This window comes from Heterodontus francisci, chromosome 32 (genome assembly GCF_036365525.1).
Source record: "Heterodontus francisci isolate sHetFra1 chromosome 32, sHetFra1.hap1, whole genome shotgun sequence".
Lineage (NCBI taxonomy): Eukaryota > Metazoa > Chordata > Chondrichthyes > Heterodontiformes > Heterodontidae > Heterodontus > Heterodontus francisci.
In genome coordinates, this window is record NC_090402.1 from 40,016,037 (window position 1) to 40,035,300 (window position 19,264).

Here is a 19,264-nt window from a genome sequence, read left to right on the forward strand (position 1 = left end):
TTTATGTCCAAATGACTTTTCACTATTTCTATGTTAAACATACATTTATCTAAAATAAAGCAAACCTTTCTTATGATCGCACTTCCATTCTAACAGGGATTCACTGAACAAGAAAGAGCTGAAAGTTAATATCAGGAGAAATCAAAAACAGTACCATACTAATGCAAAAGCAAAATACTTCAGATGCTGGAAATTTGAAATAAAAACAGAAAATGCTGGATATGCTCAGCAAGTCTGGAAGTATCTGTGAAGAAGAGAGAAACAGAGTTAAAGGAAAAATTTCTGTTGGGCATGGGGGGCCCCGTCCACTGGCCGAAAAGTCGGTGGTGACTTCACCAACTTGAGGCAGGAAGTCCCGCCTAATGGAGCTGCCGACCAATCAGCAGGTAGGGAGCTCTTTATCCCAGCAGCGCCACCAGGAGCGGTGGCCACTGCTGGGAATACACCCAGCCAACAGAACGAAGATGAAGGACGGCCCCGGAATGAAGGTAAGTTTTTAAGGCCTCGCTGGGGACAATTAGTCAGGCTCCAGCTAGGCAAGGGGAGGGTGGTTAGGGGGGAGTTGGGAAGTGTTGTGTGTTGGGAGCGGTTGGGGCTTTGGGAGCGGCCCTCGGTGAGGCAAAGGGTGCCCAATCAGGAGGGATTCCCCTCAGCCCGCAAGAAGGTTGCCTAGTTTCACCAGGCAGGCTTTTTGAGACCTAGCTGCCCAACATCCAAGCATAAAATACTCACAGTGGCGGGCGCAGGCCCTTAAGTGGCAGTTATTTGGCCACATAAGGGCCTTGATTGATCTGGGGCAGGTGGGCTGTTTCTTACTGCCGCTGCACCCCGTAAATTTGCAATGGGGATGGGAGGGGGTCAGGAAGGGTCCTCCCAGCCTCCCACTCCATTTTATGCCCCCCCCACCCCTTCCCCGCCTCCTGTCACCAGCCTGCTTGTTTGTAGGGTGTAAAACTTTGGCCATCGTTTCAGGTCGTCACCCTTCATCAGAGCTGACAAATGAAAATCCTGTTGGAGAGAAGAGCTGAACTTCAAGGTAGGCATTCCTGGAAGAGAAGTGGCAGTGAAGGATCATTGACCTAAAATGTTAACTCTGATTTTTTCTCCATAGATGCTGCCAGAGCTGCTGAGTGTTTCCAGCATTTTCTGTTTTTATTGCAGGACCACACTGGCAGACTACAAGGCAGTCTGATTAATCTTTTTTTACAATGTACATCTGTTAAGGTGGTTATCCCTTTACGGTGGCCTCATTATACCAGCCAAATGATGTTTAGCCCTTTACTCTCCCATAGCCCTTACAAAGAGGAGGTGGCCACCCAAACCCACGTGTGTCCTGTTAGATGTCAACCCAGAATTCAGGGCCACAGCTCCAGTCTCCATTTGCCAGAAGTGTCCGGATCAGATTTTGGAACCCTGCACCTTCCTATTCTGAGGCAGGAATGCAACCATAACGTTAGTGGTTAAGTCATCCTGACATTTCAATAATTTATGTAATTGTTTGGAAAGAATTTGAAATGAGAAGCCACAGAGGAATGGCTGAACTCCCAGTTTTAATGTCTTCTTCAGTAAGGAAATGGGCTGAAATAAGGAGCAAAAAAGGACATGGAAAGGCTAAAAAGAACAAAGGAACACAAGCTCTTACTAAATTTATTGCTTAGATACAAGATTACCACTTGGGTTTATGAAGCATTAACAGGTCTTCAACGACCACTTTGCTTGTGCTCATTCAAATCCATTGCCATTACTACACCCATCTTGCATGTTCCAGATAATTAAAATGCCATTGGGTTTCAACAACGGGGGGGGGGTGGGGATTTTAACTTTTTGACATGCCAGGAGCTGGGGACCCGGACAGGTTGTGGATTTTTAACTCCACAGTGGGTGTGTGGTGACACTGACAGGTTTCATGCCCAGAAATCAGCTTGATTGACAGGCTTGGCTTTTAGTTGGACAGAGAATGCTGGACAAGAAGCCATTGGACTAGTTAGGTTTGGTACCTGATTTGGGGTTTGGGGGGGCGGGGGTGAGGGGGCAGGATGTCCAATCCTGAAGGATGGTGGTACATTCCCTTGGTCAGTGGCCTAGTGGCCTAGGGAATCAGAGGTATTGGTGTGGAAGGTCTGACGTCTCAAGTGGGGTATCGAAGGCCTCGGGGGAGAGTATCGTGGGGCGGGGGGGGGGGGGTGGGGAAAGAGGGGCAGTGTGCCAATTGCAGGATATTGGGGAGGCAGGTAAACTGCATCCACAGGTAAGCGGATAGGCACTTAGCTCCTAGATCCAACAATCCTCGTCTTCCTGTAACTGCCAGGTTTTCTGAGGCTTAGGAAACCCGACCCTCCAGAGTTAAATTTAAAATTGTGTGTAAAAATGAGGCATGCAGCCATATTATATTTAGATTTCCAACCTGGCTCCTGGGAGTGGATTGCCTGCCTGCCCCCATCCAACCTCTGTTAAAACTGTAAGTAGGCGATTTGGGGTTGGGATTTCAGCAGTCTTCATCACCACAAATGGTCATCTCATAATGACAAGACCAGACAGGAGTTAATAATAAAGCTCTAGGAAAGAATGTCCTCTATGTTATATGCCTCAGAGATATGGACAACAAACATAGAGATGATTGATAAACTGAATGCATTTGAGATGTAGACTTAGAGGAGGATGTTCCACATATCCTACACAGACAGAAAGACTAATGAGGAAGTGCAGAAAATGGCTGGACAAAAGAGGAAATTGGTGCATAACAAAGAGAGAAAGACACAATATTTTGGTCACATCATTAGAGCAGAAGGTAGTCAGAGACAATTATTAGAAAGAAAGATTGACGGAAAATGTAGGAGAGGGAAGCAGAGGAGAAAATGGATGATGGAGGTGGAGATCCATGGCAATCAACCTTCTGGGAAGAAGATGACACCAATGAATGAACAAACGATGAAAAATTATTTTGGATACTAACAATTTTTTTTTAAGAGCCATACATTCATTATAGAAACTGATGTGCTGGTGCCTTGATTTTGACTTCCAGGCTCATTGGGATTCCATAAGATAGCTAGAAGTAAATGGATGCCTATTTGATGCTAAATCACAGTGCTAACAGCTTAACACAAGGCCATGAACCCTGCAATGTTATTTGAGCCACTGACCTAAAATCACGATGATTTAATATAATTCAAAAATGATGCAAATTAGAGAATGAAGAGCATCCCCATTTTAAACCTATATAATTTAAAATACAATGAGCACCTAAAATCATCCAATGTGCATTAATGTCCGCTTTCATTACCACTTAAAATGATTTCAGTTGATATTTTAAACCTTCACTGACCCATTACAACACAATCAAGCACAATAAGATGAGGCAATGTAACACTGATACGATTAAACCAAGGCTTATGTGATCTTGTAGCATTATTTTGGGATTTTCAAAGGGGGTTGGGTAATTACCAATGCTTGCAGTAATGGAGTCTCTGGATTAGTTTTATCTGAGTCACAGTCAGCGAAGAATCCAAAACATTTCTTGATTTCTCTTCTGTCCGCATCAACCCTGGTGATGCCCTTCACCTGAATTTCTCACCAAAAAAAGGGGGAGCAGGAGAAATCAACAGAAAAAGAAAACAGCAACACCAAAGGGAGTTTTCTTTTTGATAAGTTGGTGAGTGTTATATGTGGGAACCCATTAATGGACCTAAAAATTTCCAATCCAAGCAACTGAGAAATATCCACAGGTACATTTTCAGTTTTGTTTTCTGATATACACTACATAATCTCTCTCTGCCTGACATACCTGACTTACCCAGGTCCAAGAGCTTTGGCATAGGTTGGCAAGAGTGAAATACCAGTGATGCCAAGTGTGCGCAAGGAAAATTCTGGAGTTCATCCAGTTACAAAGCTGCAAACTAGAGCATGGCAAGCTTCCTGTTGTTCACCAGGAATAACCAATGTAAGTGCGAAGAATTCCAGCTACACGTGATAGGTCCAACTCTCCAGGTCCCAGGTATTCTAATATTAAGATTTATTTTAATTGGGGGTATTGATTTTAATTGAGGGTGGGGGTGAGTGGGGAGGGGGAAAGGGCAAGTGGTAAACTCACACTAGAGCGACACAGGAGGCCAGGAGCAGTTTTAGCTTCTGGGCATCATTTTTGTACAGAAGATCGGAATCCCACACAAACCCAGCAGGAATAAATACCCAACTGGCGGATGGTAATGGGAATTCAGCTGACATGAGGCTGCTACAGGAGACTGAAGGGAAAGTTACACAGCAATGAGATAGGAGTAATAGTGGAGATGGTCCAGAGTCAATTGCAGTAGGGGGAGAATCCCAGGACAGGGGATGTGGGCATCTCTGGCAAGGCTGGAATTGATTGACCATTTCACGTTGCCCTTGAAAAGGTGGTGGTGGGTCATCTCTGGAACCATTGCTGTCAATGTGGTGAAGGTGCTCCCATAGTCTAGTTACATGGGCAGTTCCAGGACTTTTACCAAGCGGCAACAAATGATCAGTGATTATGTCCACGTCGAGATGGTGTGTTACTTGGAGGGTGCCTTTGAGGTGATGGTGTTCTCATGCGCCTGATGTTGTTATACTTCTTGGACAGTTGCCCCGAGTTTGGGAGGTGCTGCTGAAGAAGCAGCCTTGGCAACTTGCTGCCATGTATGCTATGGATAGTAGACATGGGTGAAATGCTTTGTAATTCAATGTTAGATTGTTATGAAAACTTACGAAATACACTACACATTGTTCCGACTAAGGTGAGAGTAATGCACTGTTAATTCAGTCCCACTACTCCACAGGTCACAGCATATTAGTAAAGTTTCCTACATACTGGAAAACAGCCAAATTAAACACTTTATTTACCTCTAGAATAAAGCATGCCAAACCAGCTTTCTTTAAACAATAACAAAATTAATTTTTTATTAATAAACCAAGTTTTAAATGATACTGATAAATATACATGTATGAAAAGGTTTTATAACTTCTTATTCTTCCTAACCCTCATGCACACACATAGATTCAAAAACCAATGGTTAACCAGGGAAAATGGATAAATTGATTTTACAACAGTTTCTTAGGAATAATAAAATAACTGGGTTGTAACTTCTGGTAGGATATTTCCAGATCAGTGAGGTATCCCAGAGCCGAATAGTCAGATGCCACTCGATGTCTCCAGATGAAATTAATGAACATTCTGTGATGGTAGGCATTCAAGGCATTTCGTGTGCAGCAGACGTCACACAGATCTTTCAGCAAAAAGTTGTAGCAGCAGGTCTGCTTACATTTTAAAGTAACAGTCTAACAGTAGAAACTTTGAGATTTCAGGATCTTCCAAAAACACACAAAACAACAGGACTCACTTTTGAGGCAGTGATTTTTGAGACTGGAGGTACCAGAAACCTACCACACCCGAAACACAAAACTTCCTTTCTCAAAACAGTGTTCTCCACAGAGTGTAGCCACTCCTCTTTTCCTGGGTCTTTTCTCGCAGTCTTCAGGCAGATCAAAACCACACCTCAAATGTAGTGTTTATTTATGAGAGATTAAAAAGCTTCTGTTAAAGAGAGAATAAGTCTTTTATCTGGTCCGTCAGCAAAACACAGCTACAGTTCACTGCTAGCTGCTTGTCCAGCGCCCTAGTCTCTTTCACTGTAGAACTGAAACTGAAACTCTCCAACAATCCAAGGCACAAGACTATTGTAAATCTTTCTGGTTGCTTAGAAACTGGTTTTACAGTCTGCACTCTTCAAACACCAAACCTTTGCTGTCACTGTTCACAGAAAGTCCTTTTCTCAGTCTTACAGGCACACAGACCTCCCAGTTCTTTAACAAAAAACTCTTATGACAATATGAATGCACAATTAATACCACAATCCTCTTGGATTGTTCCAATCCATATACCTATCAACTGTGAAATATATTCCTTTCATCATGTTGTTACAGTATATAGTTTCAACTGGGATCATCATTCATTGTTGGATGGTAATACCCACCCTGGTTCCTGCTCTGGTGATAGCCCCTGCCCTGCTCTTGGTGGTAACTTAGAAATATCAAGAAAGAATTGGGGCAAGGTTATCTTGCTTCCTCCCCACTCCCACTAAGTTGTACACAGGAGGTTTCTCATTCTCCTCCATCTGAAGTAAGTAACAGTGACTTTGCACATATTCTAAATTATTGTGCAGGGAAATTTTACTGAAGAGTGGATGAATTATTAATGTTTAGTCTACTGAAAACAGATTTCTATTGTGTATTAAAATGTATTTCCAGCAACATAAGTTTATAAATCATGGGTCAAACCCTAAATAAATTATATTTTAAAAAATTCTCTCACACAGCAACTTAACATAAGTTCTACCTTTTCTGGAACCTGGATTTGAAAGCTAGCAACTTATCAAATGACTTCCTTGTCTCCTTGCTTCATCAACAAACAACTAAACAGTTCTTACTGCTGTATTTGCTGGCAATAAATATATAATTACTTTTTTAAAATATTCTGCCTCAGTTCTTTGGCTAAGTCAACAACAGAATAATGCTTCCATTAAATGACATTTGCAGCACCTAGTGACTGCATCTGAGCTGCACTGTAAGTAGGGAGCCAGAATTACACACCTGCTTTCAGCACTGACGAATGGAGGAAGGGTGATAAAGTGCACGAAAACTGAGATGGTTTCTGTTCAACAGACTGTGGGATCTTTCTGATCAAGAGCTGATGGAAGAATCAGCTGTTCTCCTTTGGCCAAAACAGAATGATACTTTCTAGGAAATTCTGGGCCTTTTTTCCCCCAAAAGGCCTTACTTAGCAGCCTCATGACTAAGGTCAGAGCATGTGGAGTCGAGGGACAAGTAGTAGAATGGACAGTAGGCTGGCTGTAAAACAGAACAGAGAGAGTAGAGGTTAAAGGTATTAACTCAGACTAGCAGAAGTTGGGAAGTGGTGTTCCACAGGGATTGGTACCACTGTTGTTCACAATTTATAGTAACGATGTGGACTCAGGAATCAGAAATACAATTTCAAAATTTGTAGATGACACCAATTCTGGGGTATAGCTGACATTGAGGAACACTGCGACAGGAGACAAGTAGATGTTAAACTTGAAGAATGAGTGTGTAAATAGCAATGAATTTCACTATAGGTAAGTAGGAGGAATAAAGTAAGAGTCTAAATGGGGTACAGGGGCAAAGGGATCTAGGGGTATAAATGCATAAATCATTAAAAGTAACAATGCTTGCTAACAAGGTCATAGAAATGCACACAAAGTACCAGGACTCATTACACGAGGCATAGAACTGAAAAGTAGAGAAATCGGCCCAGATTTTATTGTCAGTCGCAAAGCAAGGGTGCTTGTCACTGACCTAAAGAAAACTGCCCACAAAGATCTAGCGATCTCTCTGGTAGGAATTTTCCCTTTCCCAATACCAATTTAAATCTGGCGTCAAGTCAAGGGATGTCTTGCCGTGCAGCTGCAGCAATGATGTCAGCAAGCAAGTAGGCAACCAATCAAGTTTAAGTATTCACTCACAGCAAAGCAGACAGTTAAAAACATTTAAAACCCTTCATTTTAATTTTAAAATTTCAGGTAGTGAAATAGATGTATGACTGTACTGAGATCAAAGCGAAAATAAAGATAAACACACTTTTAAAAAAAAATTATGTTTTCAAAAATATGGGGATTTTGTTTTATTATGGAAAAATTAGACATTCCACGAATACAAAATTAGCTTTTCAAGGCCAGTGAGGGTGTTTAGCAGTAATTATGAAGTTAGTACGATGCTAAAAACCCAGTTACACCTCATTCACAACTTGAATTGGAGGATTTTTACAGTGAGACTATGTGTAGAAGTGGAAGTTCTCACCAAATCGTGATTGCAAAGGAGATTGCAATTTGTGGGAACCTCTACAATGCACCTTACGGAGGAGTGTACACTCACTGACAGCAACTTCTGGATTTCTGCATACTTCTGCGTATATCCGAACTCCTGAAGTTGCTGTCAGTTTCAGTGGACCAATGGCAGCAGACGCTAACAGTTTTGCTGTCATTACCACAGAAAAATCCAAGCATTTATGTTAAACTTGAATAGAACCTTGTTAGACCACACTTAGAATAGTATACACATTCTGGTTACATTGCAAAAAAGATATAGAGGCACTGGAGAAGGTGCAAATTAGATTCCAGAAGTGAGTGTTAATAAGTATCAGGAAAGGCTGAACAGACTGCTGTTCTTTTCTCTAGAGAAGGGAAGGTTGAAGGGTGACCTACTAAAGTTCTTTAAAATTATGAAGGGGTTTCATAGAGTCGACATAGATAAGGTGTTTCCACTTGTGGGGGAGACCAAAACTAGGGGTCATAAATATAAGATAGTCTCCAATAAATCCAATAAGAAATTCAGGAGAAACATCTTGACCCAGACAGTGATTAAATATGGATCTCACTATCACATAGAGCAGTTGAGGCAAATAATGAAGATGCATTTAAGGGGGAGCTTGATAAGTGGATGAGGGGAGAATGGTTATCTTGATAGATTTACATCTAGTCCTACGTAATTCCTTTTTTTCAGTTTAGACTGTTTACGAACAGTGCCTCCGTGTTGTGCTATTGGGATTAAGCTTTTCCATTCCATTTATCAGTTTGTTCTGTGAAATGCAAATGATCACACTGCATCATTACATCTACAGACCCTTGTTCATAATCACAGGGAGCCCTGAACTTTTTTTTTGGTACGAACAAATATCGTAATGATAAGTGTTGGAGAAATTGGTGCGCGGTCACCGCACTGATTTACAATCTACTTGTCGAAGCTGTGTGTCCAATATCTTTGTGGCCTCAAATGTCATTATTACACTTCAATTCACATGTAATATTGAAGCGAGTCCTTTGCCACACGTCACCGTATAATACTAAATTTTGTCTTTCACCAGTCCCACTCCCCAGGTCCCAGTCTGTGAATGGGAGAACAAATTACTTCAATCACACCATTGTGTGTGCCTTCTAATCAAATACTGAACCAAGTTATTCTTCCACCGTACTGAATCTTTTTAATTATTCACTTAGTCCTGCATACCTCTGTTGCTGCAAAAGAAAACATTCAAAGCACACATTGGCGAGTTCGATGGATGTGCTCTAAGAAGCAAACAAGTCCACAGGCTGAATTTCAAACAATAATTCTTCTGTACTCCAGATCCCTGCACTTCCCAATATCAAGCAGAGGGCCTGGCAACTTGTTTTCCCTTTGTCTTTTTCCTTGTCACTCAGGCTAAAGGACACTGGAGATAGAAATAGAATTGAACGGCTGCCAAGTGCTGCAAACATTTCCAAGTGCTGATTTTAATTAAGGACATGCGAAATTACACTTTCTAGCAGAATCAAGCCCCACTTCCACCCTCAACTTATTTTCACACAAATTTTGCAGGCGAGACAATTCCAACCATCACGAACTCTGCAAGAAAATTTGTATAATCTCAATTTTACCTCAAATTTCTGGCCTTAGTCTCCATTCATACACAATGATAGATTGATGAAGTTTGGCAGACTAGTAGATTACCCTAATGGCACTTGTAAAGGTAATTCAGGAGGGATGGAGTGGGGTTTCACATTGTTCTTCCATCCTTATGATCTGGATTTGAATCCAATCTGCTTGATGGACTGATAATTTCTTCTCTTTGTCAACTCTCTGTTCAAGTTTGTAGTATCAGTTTTCAACTGAAGACTCTCCATTTTGGTTGCATATAGTAACACAATTTGATTCCAGCCAGAATAGAGGTGATTGGATTATCACTCACATTCCCAGCCCAGGGTCAACACAAAAGCCCTTGGCTATGATTATACAGCAGCTCTGATTATACAATGGAAAGGGAAAGCCTGATAAATTAGAGAGAGGGTAAAGTCAAAAAACTAATGCATATACTGCCCCTGTCCCATCAAGTCTGTTGCACTCCTTCAGAATTAGCATTGTGGTGAAAGGCTGTTGCGATAAATCACTTCCAATCTCAACAATCAGTGAACTAGTTTATATTATAGCAACTTCATAATCTCACAAATAACAAAAATAAATTCTGTCCGTCGAATAACTTGTCACCACATCTATTCTTGTTGTTGAGTGATTGCTTTGTATGTGATGTCATTTAGAATGCGTATTCCTGATCTCCTCATGGTTGTTTTTCTTCGCTTTAGGATCACCAGCACCTAGCTCTAGAAACAGGATGTATAAATTATGCAGAGATTGCCAACACACAGAATCATCTCACTATATCTTGTTATGTAAAGACAATAAAAGTGTAGCTATTTGATGGCAGCTTTATGTTGCACACTATCACAGAAAGAAAACAAAATCTTCCTACACACTGCAGAAACAAATCATGTCTCCATGTGATTACTGTTTGGAAACTGAAGCTGTCAATCAAAATTTAGAATTACTAATAAATAAGAATAGCAGTGAGGCCTGTCATCGGCTGTAGAGTTATGGTACAGCAGCTTCTTTATAAACTTTAGTTTAGATTCACTAGCCATGTGAGTATTCCAGAACTGATGTAACCATAGTTTAAAATAACAATTCTCCCTTTTCAACATCCCTGAGGTCGTAAAGGTTTCTCTGTATTTCCAAGAGCCAGTGGAACACTTAACTGAATGAAAGAGATCACATTCAGTGCACAGAAGCTCTCTTTATGACTTTGGTTGACCAAGCAGTGTGGATTAGATAGAGGATACATCATGAAATGTGATATCAAATTGTAGGCATTCACAAGGGAGGATTCACCTGATAATTCACAAGTGTCACCATCCTTCACTGGTTATCTGGGCTATTCCCTGCAGTGAAATAATCGATTTTATTGTGTCTCCTGTCATGATGTTTTCCGTTATTCCAACATGCTTGTATTTGTAAAAATAGGCTAGATTTACCCCACTGACCCAAAATGGGAGAAAAATCTAAAAAAAAAGAGAATATTTTAACATAATTCTCTCAATTATTTTAAAGGCCCATTTATATTGTTGTTGCAGTGTCAATAGAACATTGTTGTAAATATTGATCTATGGCTCAGGAGGGGAGACCGACTGTTAAAAGCTCTGCCAAAGGTATCCCCTCCCCACTGACTGCTACTTACTTATCACTCCAGTCCTTGCTGACCATATTGGCTCCCCATCTCTCAGTGCCTGAAAAGTTTAACATCCTTGTCCTCCATGGCCTTGCTCCGTCCTAATTCTCTCACCCTATATTCCCGCCCCAAGCACTATTCCACCAACACTGACCCATTTTTACTTTCCCCTCTTCCTCAACCCTTAATTCCTGATGAAAACGTCAGCCATTGGGTTCTACTCTTCAACCAAGGTTTTGCTCACCCTTCCTAATCTCACCTCTCCCTGCGTAGCTTCTGGTTTCCACAAGCTTATTGTCTTTTGACATTCTTTCATTTTACATCAGAAGTACATGCAAGTTGCTGGTAGTTCAGACAAACATACAAACACATGAATTAGGAGCAGAAGTAGGCCATTCAGCCCCTCTAGCCTGTTCCACCATTCAATAAGATTATGGCTGATCTGTTTGTGTCTTGAATTCCATACTCTCATCTACCCCCCATAACATTTGATTCCCTTGGCAAACAGAAATCTATCTACCTCAATGACCCCACCTCCACCACCTTCTGAGGCAGAGTTCCAAAGTCGCATAACCCTCAGAGAAAAAATTTCTCCTCATCTCCGTCCTAAAAGGGCGACCCCTAATTTTAAAACAGTGCCCGCTTGTTCTGGACTCACCCAAAAGAGGAAACATCCTTTCCACATCCACCTTATCAAGACTGTATAAAATTCAATCAAGTCTCCCCTCACTCTTCTAAACTTCAGTGAAAACAAGCCCAATCTGTCCAACCTTTCTTCATCAGACAAGCTGCTCATTCCAGGTAGCAATCTAGTAAACCTCCTCTGAAACACCTCCAACGCATTAACATACTTTCTTAAATAAGGAGACCAAAATACACAGTATTTGGTCTCACCAATACCTTGTATAACTGAAGCATAACATTGTTACTTTTATTTTCAATTCCTCTCATAATAAAGGATAGCATTCCATTAACCTTCATTTGGTCAGAGTTGCAAAACCACCTCACCAAGGCAATCTTTGTGACCGTGTGCCAAATGGGCCAAATTTACAACGTCTAGAGGAAGTCTTTTTCAGTATATCTGTAACCAGAGCAATGTGAATTTCAGTAATTTCCTCTTCAACAAAAACCTGTTAGCTGACATTAAAGGTGTATCTGGTAACCAATCACAAGCACTGGCTATGAGGCAATTTGAGTTGTCTTGAGCTCATAAAAGGAACTAACTTACTGCTGCAGCTCTGCATTGCTCGAATCAGCTCCCAGTCTCAATTTGGTTCCAGCAACATGCTGTATACTTACTTATCATGTGCTTATTGTATAGACACAAAAAGCTTCGAGTCTTTCAAAAGCCAACTGGATTCTATGAAGGAAGTAGTGTAGAACTTTCCTTTTGGATAGATGACCTATGATGAGATGATTTTTTTCTTTTTCTTTTTTTCCCAGGATATGGGTGTCATTGGCAAGGCCAGTATTTCCTGGTTACCCTGAGAAGATGGTGGTGGGCCTTCTTCTTAGACTGTCACAGCAGTTTGTGAAACAACCGAGTGGCTCGCTTGACCACTTCAGAGGGCAGTTAAGAGTCAACCACATTTCATTGATGGAGAAAATCACTGGTTCATCCAATCAAACCTCTCATTGGGATCCTGATTGTGATTGAAGAACTAACAGCCAATTATCAAGAGAATTAATTCAGTCCTTTCTCTAAAATTTGCCATGATATTCTGATTGAACAGATTGGGGATCTTTTCTTTAGGAAAAAGGAGGCTGCGGGGTGACCTGATAGAGGTCTTTAAAATTATGAAGGGATTTGATTCAGTAGATGCAGAGAAGATGCATCCACTGATGGGGGAGTCCAAAACTAGGGGCCATATATATAAGATCATCACTAATAAATTCAATAAAGAATTCAGGAGAAACCTCGCTTCTCAAAGAGTGGTTAGAATGTGGAACTTACTAGCACAAGGGGTAGTTGAGGTAAGGAAATAGATGTGTTTAAGGGAAGCTAGATAGGTACATGAGGGAGAAGGGAATAGAAAATATGCTAATAAGGTTAGTTGAAGTAAGGTTTGAGGGAGCTCATGTGGAACATTAACCCCGGCACAGACCAGTTGGGTCAAATGGCCTATTTCTGTGCTGACAATTCTATGTAATCCTATGTGGTTCCATTACCCTCACTACTCAGTGACTGCAACTGAAAGAAATTCTTACTTTATTGCATTCTTTCAATAGCTTTGAAGAAGGAACAGGTAACGAAGGCGAAAGGCAATTAAAGAGATCAGTCAGCAATGTGACATTAAAGGAGATTCAATGTGCAAATCAATTAATGTAGATGTCTGAAAGGACAGAGAGAATAGGAACTGCAAGAACAGAACAATCATTAAGACATCTCATTTCAAGGAATGTTTTTCTTTGAAATTGATATGGAGTATTGCATTGGTGGCTTCAGTCCTGTACTGTAGCCTTACAAAAGAGATAAATGCAATCAATTTGCTTCAGGGCTTCAGCACTTTGCTCCAAAAAGATAGGATGTACTCGCCCCCTGAGAACAGGACCAGGCTTGTATGTGTTGCCCACTACAGCAAACAACCTACCATGAATCACTGCCCAGATTAAAATTTGAGCGTAGTACTGAAAGAAAATGTAGCCCAGTTGGAGACAGTACTACCAAGAGAGGCGGTGAGTAAAGAGTGTGGCAAAGAGAGATAAGATCAAAACACAAGTATATAACTATCATAGAATAGAATCATACAATGGTTACGTCACAGAAGAAGGTTATTTGGCCTATCATGTCTGTGCCAGCTCTCTGCAACTCAGCTAGTTCCACTTCCCCACCTTTTCCCGTAGCCCTGCAAACTTTTTCTCTTCAGATAATTATCCAATTCCCTTTTGAAGGCCACAATTGAATCTGCCTCCTCCACACACCCAGGCAGTGTATTCTAGATCCTAACCACACACTGCACAAAAAATTTCCCTCATGTCGCCTTTGGTTCTTTTGCCATTCACTTTAAATCAGCATCCTCTGGTTCTCGAGCCTTCCAAAAATTCCTAAGTACTCTATCCAGACCCCACATATATTTTGAACAGCTCTATCAAATATCCTCTCCACCTTCTCTTCTCTAAGAAGAACAACTGTCAGCTTCTTCAGTCTATCCACATAATTGAAGTCCCTCATCTCTGGAACCCTTCTTGTGAATTTTTTCTCTACCCTCTCGAATGTCTTCACATCCTTTCTAAAGTGTGGTGTCCAGAATTGGAGACAATACACCAATTGATGCTGAATCGTTGTTTTATAAAGGTTCTTCATCACTTCCCTGCTTTTGTACTCTAAGCCTCTATTTCTAAAGCCCAGGATCCCATGTACCTTATTAACCACTTAACCTGTGCTGTCATCTTCAATGCTTTGTGCACAAATGCCCCAGATCCCTCTGCTCCTACACCCCTTTTCGAATCATATCCAATATTTTATGTTGCCTCTTATATGACATTTTCCCATGGAATTGTGCACTTTTTAAACAATGCATGTTGAATGATCACATTTCAATGTTAAGTGTTATCATTGTTCACAATTTCATTAACCATCTATTGATCTTGTAGCCATGCTTTAATGAGGATCACAGGGTAAGCAGGCAGGCTGCCTGCCTCACCTGCCCAATGATGTTCACAGAAGGCTTGATTGATTTGGTGGCTGGGCCTCATTTGAACGGAACAGGCGACATGCCAGAACAAGTCACAGTGCTTATAGGCAGCTCACTGTTCGGGAGGCAGGGGAAATCTGAAAGGGTAGATTATTCTGGTGGGCATGCATCTTAAAGGACAAAGTTGGAATCATCAGGGTTTTAAAAGTAACAGCAGATTTCAGCAGTAGTAAATGTTATGAGCACCAACAGCACTAAGAAGATAATGAGTGGAATTGGACAATCCCTCGTTACATTGGATACTGCCTCAAATATATTTTCTTTTCTTGGTTTCCATCACAATAACATCAGATTATGATCCAGAATTCCTGCAGTCATCACTCTCTGAACAATGGCTAACTATTTCAAACATATGACCAGTTTCAGCTCCTATCAATTCTTCTGCAGTGGAAATAAATGTTAAAATAGAGACAGCCATTAATTGCTTTTGGAGAGATAATTAAAAAATAACTTTCATCACCAGACAATCAGGTCCAGAGCAACCTGCAACCATCAATATGTTTGAATGCAGAGATAGCAACTTTCATTTGGAGTTTCCACAGAAAATAGGTTTCACCAGCAGTTAAAGAAGACAAATTTCTCATGAATACTAATAACCATCTCACATTCTAAAGGCATTTTTATATGATGTAAAAGTCTAGCTGATGGTAAACTGCTGCATTTCACTGTGTAAAGAAGGGTGCCTTTTTTCAACAGATGGTCCATGATTCAAGATTAGGATAGGGGAGCAAGTTTGCAATCTGCTATCATGGGGCAGCTTTTCTGTGTTTACTCTCAGCAAGGCCACTAGGCTGAGGTACTGGCGAGTAGTCAGCACCTGAGGAACAATACCTCAAGCAGTAATCATGGCCAGAGACAGGAGAGAATTGGAAAAAGGCAAAAAAAAAAATTATCTTCTTTCTTGCCAGCTGTAAAGGCAGAAAGTCAGAACTCCCACTCGGCGAGGCTAATGACACTCCCTCTCGTAGAGGCAGTGGGAAATGCTACCAGTGCAATGTGTAATGCCATTCTCAATTTGATTTAAAGTTGTATTGTTATGGAATATAAAAAGAGATTTACTCTTCATTTTTCTCAGACTGTTACATGATCTGGATTAGCTTCAATGCCGACATTATCAAGATGAATGAAATGTTTTATTCCTAGCGCACGCAGGAAATAACTTTTGACTGACATTAAAAAAACAGTGATTTTTGCCTGAATGCTATCAATTCAGGTGCATTAATACCAGCATTACAGATTGTTTTACTGGTACTGACTCACTTTTCTGAACCATCCCCTGTCCAAATCCTCTTTGTATTATTGAACAGTGTCATAACAAGAACAGAAGAGATTCCAAATATCAAGAAGTAGAATAATCCAGAAATATGTGGGGAGTGAGTGAATCGAGCTGAAGTGTCCACCAAATGCATCCAAAAAGGAAATTAGAGACTAAGGCTCAAAGACCACACACGCATCTATGCAAGGGACAGGTACCCTGGAAGGGTTCTAATAAAGCTAAATGTTAGTTTATGATAAGAAGTTAGTTGTTAGTTTATAATAGCTGGAATTTAACAATTAATATTCTGGTTAGTAACTTTTTAGTAGTCTAATAATCTCCCAATTCAGATAAATAGACCCACATGGTTCAATTTCTACACCCAGAACTTTGTTGCAGTGAGTTTCAGTCCAAATGAAGCTGTATGTTGGCAGACGTGCCGACTCTCACAAATCTAATTGGCAGAGACAAAATTTCTAAGTAAAATTAGGCCTTGTTCATGATCTTGCGATAGATCTCTGAAATCCCTGGGATTTTTTATACTTGCGTGATTCACTTGACATATCTGGCATGGTGTCTTTCTCTCTCTCTCTGCACTAATAGGTAATCAGGAGTTTCTCCTCTCATTGCACACACACCGCATCCCCGCCCCACGCCAACCACCTCCCACCTCAACAAGGAATTGAAACAAATAAATAAAATGAAGCTCAGGGAGAGAGGGCATCTGGCAGTCAAGTAAAAAAAATGATTACAGTCCACAATCAAACATGGTGACTGTTTATCCACAAGCCTTGCTCCCTCACTGGAAGTTGTGAAGTTGTGTTCACCATTGCTGACATCCCAAAACCATAATGCCTCAACAGACGTCTACACCAATCAGTGATGGTCGTCCAAAAGAAGGCGGGACCAGGCTTTGTTTATTCTTCCACATCCCTACCAAGTTTGCAATTCTTAAAGGGGCAATACATCGAATGCAATGATCAGAATGTAACTGCAGTTGTTGGCTGCATAAAATCTTTTTGTTGCTTTTTTGAATAAACCAATGAGGAGACATTGGGGTCTTGCTATCAAACAAAAGTGCCCTCTTTTTTTTTTTACAGGGACACAACTAATAAAGAACTAAACCATAAAGCAGAAAGAAACTTATAAAATTAACTATTATTTCTCTTGTCCATCTGTCATCCAATCACGGTCATTGTAACCTTAAACTGAGATGCATAGCAACGTGGTGATTACAGGGAGAATTTTTTTAGAAGTTTTCTTTAAAGCATTTTAAGATGCAGTAATATAATTTTTGTAAAAATCTCTGACTTGTTAGTTGGGACTGAAAGTTAATAAATCTCCTGGACCTGATGATCTACATCTCAGAGTGTTGAAAAAGATGGCTGTAGAGATAATAGACACATTGGTGAACATCTTACAAAATTCTATATATTCTGGAGCGGTTCCTGAAGATTGGAAGGTAGTAAATGTAACCCCATGATTTAAGAAAGGAGGGAGACAGAAAACGGGGAACTACAGACCTGTTAGTCTGACATCAGGAGTAGGCGATGTGCGAGAATCTATTATAAAGGATGTGATAACTGGACACATAGATAATAATGGTAGGAATGGACAGAGTTAACATCGATTTATGAAAGGGAAATCATGTTTGACAAACTTGTTGGAGTTTTTTGAGGATGTAACTAGCAGAATAGATAAGGGGGAAACAGTGAATGTGGTGTATTTGGATTTTCAGAAGGCTCTCGATAAGGTCCCACACAAGAGGTTAGTAAGCAAAATTAGAGCACATGGGATTGGGCGTAATATACTAGCATGGATTGAGAATTGGTTGATGGACAGAAAACAGCGAGTAGGAATAACGGGTCATTCTCAGGTTGGCAGGCTGTGACCAGTGGGGTACCACAGGATCAGTGCTTGGGCCAACTATTCACAATGAATTTCACTGATTTGGATGTGGGGACCAAAAGTAATGTTTCCATGTTTGCTGATGACACAAAACTAGGTGGGAATGTGAGTTGCGAGGAGGATGCAAAGAAGCTTCAAGGGGATTTAGACAGGGTAAGTGTGTGGGCAAGAACATGGCAGATGGAATATACTGTGGAAAAATGTGAAGTTATTCACTTCGGTAGGAACAACAGAAATGCAGAATATTTCTTAAATGGTGAGTGTTTGGAAAGTGTTGATCTCCAAAGGGACCTGGGTGTCTTTGTTCATAAGTCACTGTAAGCTAACATGCAAGTGCAACAAGCAATTAAGAAGGCAAATAGTATGTTGGCCTTTATTGCAAGAGGATTTGAGTACAGGAGTAAAGATGTCTTGCTGCAATTGTATAGAGCCTTGCTGAGACCACACCTGGGGTATTGTATACAGTTTTGGTTTCCTTATCTAAGAAGGATATACTTGACACAGAGGCAGTGCAACAAATGATTCCTGGGATGGAGGGATTCCCCTATGAGGAGTGATTGAGGAGACTGGACCTGTATTCTCTAGAGTTTTGAAGAATGAGAGGTGATCTTATTGAAACATACAAAATTCTTACAGGGCTTGACAGGGTTGATGCAGGAAGGATGTTTCCCCTGGCTGAGGGGCGGGGGGCATCCAGAAGCAGGGGATACAGTCTCAGAATAAGAGATAGGCCATTTAAGACTGAGCTGAGGAGGGATTTCATCACTCAGAGGGTGGTGAATCATTCTCTACCCCAGAGGGCAGTGGAACAAAGAACAAAGAGCAGTACAGCGCAGGAACAGGCCATTCGGGCTGCAAGCCTGCGCCGATCTTGATGCCTGCCTAAACTAACACCTTCTGCACTTCCGGGGCCCATATCCCTCTATTCCCTTCCTATTCATGTATTTGTCAGGATGTCTCTTAAATGTCGCTATTGCATCTGCTTCCACCACCTCCCCTGGCAGCATGTTCCAGGCACTCACCACCCTCTGTGTAAAAAACTTGCCTCGCACATCCCCTCTAAACTTTGCCCCTTGCACCTTAAACCTATGTCCCCTAGTAACTGACTCTTCCACCCTGGGAAAAAGCTTCTGACTATCCACTCTGTCCATGCCGCTCATAACTTTGTAAACCTCTATCATGTCGCCCCTCCACCTCCGTCATTCCAGTGAAAACAATCCGAGTTTTTCCAACCTCTCCTCATAGCTAATGCCCTCCAGACCAGGCAACATCCTGGTAAACCTCCTCTGTACCTTCTCCAAAGCCTCCACGTCCTTCTGGTAGTGT